The sequence below is a fragment of the Tenrec ecaudatus genome, chromosome 12 (genome assembly GCF_050624435.1).
Source record: "Tenrec ecaudatus isolate mTenEca1 chromosome 12, mTenEca1.hap1, whole genome shotgun sequence".
Taxonomy (NCBI): domain Eukaryota; kingdom Metazoa; phylum Chordata; class Mammalia; order Afrosoricida; family Tenrecidae; genus Tenrec; species Tenrec ecaudatus.
In genome coordinates, this window is record NC_134541.1 from 127,232,868 (window position 1) to 127,241,240 (window position 8,373).

Here is an 8,373-nt window from a genome sequence, read left to right on the forward strand (position 1 = left end):
CGGGTAAGCGTCCCAGAAGCAGGAACACCGCTTAAGAGGGGACTGGGGGTGCAGGGGGATGATAGCCATGCCTTCTCTGCCAGACCCGAAGGAAACCCCAAGAGCAAAGGCCCTGAGGCCTCTGTTAGTTTGACGAAGAGGAAGAGCCAGGTGGGCATGGCCAGGTGGGTCAGCTGGGGCCAGGTGTTCAGGGCTAAGGAGCCTGGTGGTGAAGTGGTTACATGATGGGCTGCGAGCCGCATGGTTGGCAGTTTGAAACCACTAGCAGCTCGGAGGGAGGAAGACTTGGCTTTCTACTCTCGTGAACCGTGAGAGTCTGGGACCCACCTTAAGTGGCTAGGAGCCAGCACTGACTCCATGGCAGTGAGTAAGTATATAGTGTATTGTAGGCCAAGACCAGGACCTCTGAAGGGTCTGTGTTGGGCAGACCTGACTAGATCAGCCTCCCCCAAGACACACTCGCCACTAGGGAGTGGAGGTGCGGAGGGGACCATTGCAGGCAAGGGAGTGATGGGGGGACAGGGTAGCTCTGACGGGTTGTGAGTTCTCAGAGTCCTGCCCCAAAGTGGGGTCTACATTGACCCTACTGCCCACATCCCAGAATCCACCTGAGACACAGACACTTTTAACCCTCGATGGAGGCCCAGTCCAGAGGACAGACTTTTGCCTCAGTTTCCCTGGACTCCTTTTCAGTGATTGCCTAGAAGCCTCCCACCTGGGGCTGGCTTCTACCCTAATGCCCTAGGCAGTGGCAGAGCCAGTATGCCCACCAGCGGCAGGGAAAGCCCCTAGGCCAGTGGTCCTCAACCTTCCTCACGCTGCGACCCTTTCATACAGTTCCTCATGTGGTGCTGACCCCCTCAACCATAAAATTATTTTCATTGCTACTTCATCACTGTCATTTTGCTACTGTGATGAATCAAGCGACCCCTGTGAATGGGTCATTCGACCCCCAAAGGGGTCGCAACTCACAGGTTGAGAACCACTGCCCTACGGCCACCTCCACACCTGCGCTCCCCTGGGTGCCAGCTCTTGGCCTCCTGCTTGCCTCCCTGGGACAACCTCAGAAGTTCCTCCTGCCTCACTGGCCCTGCCCACCTGCTGTGAGAGCCCAGCTTTCAGGAGTGGCTCCCCCAATTCCTAAACCTAGATTCCCTTGGGTCTCCATGTAGAATCTGCTTCGACTCTTTTGCCCATCCGGGACATCAGACACCCTCCAACCAGTCAGCCAGCGCCTGCTCTGTTCCCCATATGAACCCTCCACCCGTGGGACCCACTTTGACTTTCCCAGAGGCCTTGGGGGCATTCTCCATCTCAGAAACACGAGGGGAGGCCAGGTGACCACCCAGCAGGTGGAAGATGGGGGTGGGTGGGGACCAGGGGTGTCGGTCACTGTGTCCCTTCCTTTTAGTGTTGTGTCGGTTCTGACCCATAGCGACCCCATGCAAAACAGAACCAAACACCGCCCGCTCCGCGAGCATCACCACTGTCCCTGTGCCTGAGCCCACTGGGCCAGCCCTGTGCCCATCCACCATGCCGAGGGTCTTCCTCTTTTTCACTGCCTCTACTGGGGGAAGAAATACCACCACATGTTCCTTGGAAACAACAGAACTTTGATGTATTTAGTAGGGGTTCCTAGTGGCGCAGTGGCTACGTGTTGGGCTGAGATCCACAGGGTCGGCAGTTTGAAACCACCAGCAGCTCCCAGGCGCTTTCTACTCCCACAAACAGCTACAATCTTGGAAACTCACAGGGGTGGTTCTACCCTGCCCTATGGGGTTGTGGGGAGTCAGGATTGACTTGATGGCAGTGAGGTGAGAAACTTGGGACACATCACCAGGAAAGACCAGTCACTCTAAAGGGACATCACGTTTGGTTAAGTTTAGGGCCAATGAAAACAAGGGACCCCCTCGGGGAGATGGATGGACACAACAACACACCAATGGACGCAGGCATATGAGCCATCATGAAGATGGCATAGGACCTTCTGTCCTACAGAAGGCCGCCATGAGATGGAGCTGACTCAAAGCGGGCAACTGGCAGGAAGACGGCTCCTTGGATGCTGGAGTTGTTAGGGATAGTACCCATGTCTGGTTGAAGTCAGCCTTCCCAACTCCCGGAGAGAGCTTTCCTGTGGGAGACACCAACATACAAGGGGGCACCCAAAACAACCAGAATTCTTTTTCAAAGCTATGTATTTAAATTTTTGTATGAGTGTATTTAAAATTTTTACAAAACAGCCTTATCTCCTTCAAAGTACTCTCCATTACATTCTATACATTTGTCAAATCTGCGACTCCACTCTTGGAAACATTTTTCAACCTCATCTGTTTGGATGGTAAACAGCACCTCTCTTGTTTTTTCCTTCACCTCTTCTATGTCATCAAATCGCTGCCCCTTAATGTCCCTCTGCATTCACAGAAACAAAAAGAAGTCACACGAAGGGAGGTCAGGTGAGTAAGGTGTGTGGGGCAAGAGAGTCGTGCTGTTTTTGGCCCAAAACTGGTGCACTGAGATGGCTGCGTGAGAAGTTACATTGTCGTGGTGGCAAAACCAGGCCCCGGTCTGCCACAAATCAGGCCTTTTTGGTTGCACACTGTTATGCTATCTTTTCAGAACCTCTAAATAGAAAGTTTTATTAACAGTCTGACCTGGTGGAATGAACTCCAAATGCACAACAATTTTAGTCCTTGCTTGAAGTCAATGGCCATCCAGAACGGGTTTTGTCATCAATCGACATTTCACCTCCTTTGAAATGAGAACACCACCACACGCTTGAGGTTTGCCCATAGTGCTGTCCTGATAAGCTGTGTTCAACATCGCGAGAGTTTCTGCGGCACTTTTCCAAGCAGGAAACAAAATTTCACAGCCACACGCTATTCTCTTAAATCAGCCATCACAAAAAATGAGGTTCAAGTGAAACTGTGAAAAAATTCACTGTGACCAGAGAGAGAAACTTCCCAGGTGACGCCACTGGGTGCACTAACTCAGAGAGAGTTGATCAACTTTTGCCTAGCAGGCAAAAAAGGCATTCTATGGAAGCTCTGCCCAGGAGAGTCTTTCTCCGGATTTGGGGGTTATCCCCTCGTACATTGGGGTCAATGCTGAAAACTGGAGACAGAGAAACCTAATGACAAAACGTCTGCCTCTGGATCCAGCCACGTCTTTGGATTTCCCAGCTACCCAAACAAAGAAATCTCGGCCCCTTCCCTTATATTTCTTTTTGTGCCCAAATCAGTTATGGTTGAGTTTCAGTCGCTTGTAACCAACAGAGTCCTGATGAACTGAGCCTCAGAAGAGGGAGGAGTCCCCTTCAGATGGGAGCCTGATGGGCTGTAAGCCCCCCTCTGGCTGAGCCTGGGTCTCTGGCCTCGCTTCTTCCTCTCCTGCCTCACAAGACACCACCACCTCTGCCCAGCCCTGCCTCTGCTCCCATGGCCAAGGACTTGAGGCGCACAGCCCTGCAGAACCCTCCTGGGTTAGTCCGGGTGGACTAGAGAAACAAGTTCATTGACACTCCTATGTGTGTAAGGGAGAACTTTACATCAAAGAGTAGCTATGTATTAAGAAAACAGCCCAGCCCAGTCCAGTTCAAGTCCGTAAGTCCAATATTAGCCCATATGTCCAATACCAGTCTATCAGTTGCTCTTCAGACTCACACAACACATGCACTGATGCCAAGTGCAGGAAGATCGCAGGCCAGTGGGTGCAAAGTCTTGTGGATCCAGTGGAGGTGGAAGCATCTCAGTGCTGGCGTGGGTCTCCACGTGGCCCCTCCAGCTCCAGGGCTCTGGCTCCATCAGTGTGTCTCCATGTGGCTTGTCAACAGGAATATGCAGCAGAGAGTGTGTCCCACCTCCAGGGAGGAATATCGGAGTTCCCAGAATCCTCGGGAGAAGGCCATGCCCACACAGAGACCTCATTGGCTATGACCTGATTGACAGGCTAGACTCCACCCCTTTACAAGTTGGCAGGAGATGATGTAACTGCCACACCCCTGACACCCAAGGGTCCCCAGTGTTGATGTGCTTGCTCTCTTCCAACAACCAGCTCGGCCGCTGTGTCTTGGCGCACTGCCCTTGGGTCCCTGGAACACGCGTTCCAGGTGTGCTAAGAACCAGAATGGCAAGGGATGTACTTGCCCCGCCTCCCTGGAGTCGTCCTTGGCCATTGGCTGAGACCTGCATGGTTGTGAAGCCTAACTCCTTTAGCTCAGGTCAGGAACCCTACCTGTGTCACCGTAGACCTGTGCTGCATAACCTGTTCAATAGCTCACTGCTTAGACTCGAACGCCCCAAAGAGCAGACGACACAGAACTTCGCCCAAGTGCTCACCTTTGCTTAGCTCCCTCCCCTTCCCTGTCTTATGTCCCCAACTCTCTTACCTGCCTCCCCTGGGATGCTTCCTCAACAAATCTTATCATGGAGATTTCCATCCCCTAGGAATCCCAACTTCAAACAGCTCCAAAGGCTGGATCTCTAGACTAGACGTTGGCTTTGACCTCCAACCATAAGTCCAGCCTCATCTGGAGAGTTGGCCCCTCTCAACTTCCCATAAGGCCCAAGTTGAGGTGAACTTTTTCTACGCCAGCCTGCTCCTCGTTCAGCTTCTTCGTGCCCCACCCACCCAACCTCCTCATCCCCAAATGTGAGGGTCACCTTTAACCTTCATTCTTGGTCCACAAAATCCACCCAGTCCCTTAGAGTTCATGTCTATCCTATCTCTTGATTCCCCACCCCCGCCCCCCTCTCTACCTACTTTCCAGTGAGGCCCTTGGGTGATGCCCATGGTTAAGTGCCTGACTGCTCATCGTGACCCTGTAGGACAGAGGAAAGCTGCCCCAATGGGTTTTGGAGGCTGTACATCTTGACAAGGCTGTAAATCTTTCCCCTGCACTATGATTGGTGGGTTCAAATGGCACCATCCGGGATCCTTAATTTATCCAAAACCCCACACCAAACTCCCTGCCATCGAATCGGTGCCCATGAACAGAGACCCTGCAGGACAGAGCAGAACTGCCCCTGCGAGTTTCTGAGACTGTAACTGTTCACGGGGGTAGAAAGCCCCGTCTTTCTCCCGAGGAGCGGCTGGTGGTTTCGAACTGCTGACCTTGCGTGTAACTGCTATGCTAATTCACAGCAGTATAATATATGCAGAATGAGTCCACTTAGGAAGCAAACTGTTGTTATTATTATGGAAGTCCCATTTATACAGAACATACACACAAAGAGGAAGCCCTTCAGCGAGAGGGACCGAAAATGAGGCTCCAATAATGGGCTCAAACACAAATGAGCAGTTGGTGGTCTCGAACTGCTGACCTTGCAGTTGGCAGCCCGTGTGTTGCCAGGGCTCTTACCCTTTCTCTCTTAACTGTTAGCCATAGCTCCCCATCGTCTTCAAGATTAAGCCCAAATTCCTGGACTTGGGATTTGGGGATTGAAGGAGGTCTCTGACTGAGCAGAGGGGACACTGTCCTGTTTAAGGTCTCCTCTCCGAGCCCAGCAGCCCTGGTGATGTGGTGGCTACATTTTGGGTTGCTAAGGTCAGCACAAGGTCAGCAGTCCCAAACCACCAGTCACTCCTCAGGAGAAAGATGAAGCTTTCCACTCCTGTAAAGAGCCACAGTCTCTGAAACCCACAGGGGCAGCGCCACCCTGTCCTGTCGGGTCCCTATGCATCGGAAGGGACTCGGTGACAATGTGTTTGGTTTAGGGTTTACCTGAGCCCAGGCTGTGAGGTCCTTGGGCTAGGAGCCGGTCACTCAGCACAAGGTCAGCCGCTTGAAACCACCAGGCATTCCCCACGAGAAAGATGAGACCTTGGACTCCCGTGAAGGGGCCCAGGCTGGAAACCCTGTCCGAAAGGGTCACTATGAGTCCGAACTGACCCAGAGGCCGTGAGAGTGAGCCGGAGCCCCACTCTTGGCTTGCTCCCATCCAGCAGTGAGTCCTCAGGCTAAGCCTGTTTAGAAGGCTCTGGTGCGCTGTTTCACAACCAGATCACTGCGCGCTGGTGACCGGCGGGTGTTGTGTTTAGACGGTCTCTGGCTGGGCTCCGGGCAAGCCAGCATTCCGATTGTTTTCCTGTGTCAAGGATCAGATTTGTCCTCTTGTGTCCTTGGCTTGTGTCTTTCTGGGCCTCCTCTTGCAGCCCGTATGTCTGACAACCCGCTTCCTGGGTAACTTCTTCAAGGGACCATCTGGATGTCTTTAGCCTGGGAGCAGGGCCTGCCGCTGCCCACCACTCCCGCCAGCGTCTTTGCTGGCCATCTGGACCCAGGCGCCTCGGCTCGGCGCTCACTCTCAGCTGCCTGCTAGGCCTGCCCCCTCCGAGCCCCCGCAGGCCTCTCCCCACATGGGGACCAAGGGGGCCACACCACCCAGCACCTGCTGCAGACCCCCCCCCACGCGCACCCCCAACTCAGACAAAGGAAGCAGGTTCCTCCCACCAGGAAGCTCCCTGGAACAGAGAAGTGCTTTTTATAGCTTACAGAACGCTTTCTTGTGTGCACACCCCCTTTGTGCCCGGTGAGAAGTCTGGGTTGCTGTCTGGGCCGCAGGCGTGATGGGAACCATCTCTGCTTAGGAATGAGAAGCGAGCAATGCCGAGCAGAGATGGGAACCCAGGCCCTCGGCGCCCAGGGTCAGGCTGTGTCTGAAATCGATGTAGAAGCTCAGCCAGGTGAAGGCAGGGCAGTGTGTGATCCCAGCCCCGTGCCCTGGGGGGCCATGGTCAGGGGCGAGGGGTGTCCTGGCAGGCCAAGGGTGCGGCCAGAAGTTGGAGAAGCAGCAGTGTGAGTCAGAAGCAGAGGAAGGCAAGGCAGGATGGTGTTCGCTGACAGTCGCTTCCGGGACTGCCCCCCTCCCATAGGGGTCACTCTCAGGCCTCATTTTAGCCACCCTGAAATAGAGGCTCAGAGAGTCAAGGATGCGGCAGGGTCCTGCAGCCAGGATCCAGACTGAACCCAGGGGCCAGGGAGAACCAGGCTCTCGCTTCCCCACCTGGGGACAGGCAGGAGGCCACCGTGGGAGAGCCTCTCATGCTCCAGGGGCGGAAGGCTGGGGCTGCTGGCCTTGGGCCACAGGCCGTGGAGTTTAGAAACAGGGCGTGGGCCGCAGCCACAGAGTGGGAAACAATGGCTTTGGCGGACCCAGTCTAGCCGCCCCCAATTAACCGTGAGGCTGGACAGATGGACCAGAAGTGTGGCTCAGGAGCGAGGGCCAGCTGTGTTCAGCAAAGTCTGGGGCGCCCCGGCTCTTCCACGTCCAAGAGGAAGTGGCCGCTCTGCTCAACACCCAGGAAGGCCGGCCATTCCCCGGCTTCGCCTCGGAGGAGGGGCCCAGGAGATGGATGGGCTTTCTGGAGGTTGGAGCGAAGAAAGCTGTTTTCCAAACCAAACGGAGCCGGTCTGCAGCAGGACTGGGAGCGTGAAATTGTTCTAAGAGGTTCCGTGTGTGTGTGTGTGTTTGTGTGTGTGTGTGTGTGTGTGTGTGTGTGTGTGACCAGCGGCCCACATCCGGCGCTTTTCTGGGACCTCCCCTCGCCCCTGAGTGGCAGCGGGTCGGCGCACCAGCGACCAACCCCGCTGCCCTTGACATATTCTCTGGAGCCAGTTGGGCTTCTTGCTGCGCTGCGACCTCCTCCGGGAAGCCTGCCTTGACTACTAACCACCCTCCCAGAGGCTCTCGCATCCCTGCCTCTACACAGCCTTGCCCGGGCAGTACCACTGCAGACTCGGGATTGGCCGGGCACCACGCCTTGCCTGCCACAGCAGGGGCGTGAGGGCGGGGTGTGGGGGTGGGGTGTGGGGGTGGGGTGCGGGGGTGGGGTGCGGGGGTGGGGTGGAGTGGAGAGGGTTGTCATATTCATTTTCTTTTTAAAATGTGCCCGAGGCATGAAACGGCTCTGGCCACAATCCAGGCATCCAGCTAGGATGGACAAGGGACTTCCAGTTGGCTTGTCCCTGACTGACATAAGAGCACCACCACCAATCAGGTGTCTCTTTGCCCATAGCCAGGGTTCATACTCATGTTCTTATCACCAATGATTAAGTCTTTCAGTTAAGGGGCTATGGGGTGGTGGGCCTGGGGCAGAGGACACGTGGGTGCTGTCCTTGTTCGCTGCCTGCCACAGAGTCGGCCCTTGCTCACGGCAGCTCCGTGCACAAGACACCGCCGGGTCCTGTGCCATCCTGGCATGGACTCTGAGACTCCAGTCCACTGATGCAGCCACGGTGTCGCCCGTCTTGGTCAACTTCTTCCTTTCGCTGCCCTCTACTTTACCAAGCATGACGCCCTTCCCCGGGGTGCTGGGAACATGAGGCGACTTCCCCATGAAGCCTTACCCTCAAATTGCTCACCGACTCGCGGGGAG

General features: G+C 55.1%; 1 non-coding gene across 1 annotated transcript; it reads right to left on the reverse strand.

Annotated features, from left to right (window-relative positions):
* Positions 1-7,879: 7,879 nt before the first annotated feature.
* On the reverse strand, positions 7,880-8,022 carry LOC142423688 (small nucleolar RNA SNORA48). Its single transcript, XR_012779292.1, has one exon. It is a non-coding gene; the product is annotated as a small nucleolar RNA SNORA48 (small nucleolar RNA).
* Positions 8,023-8,373: the final 351 nt, after the last annotated feature.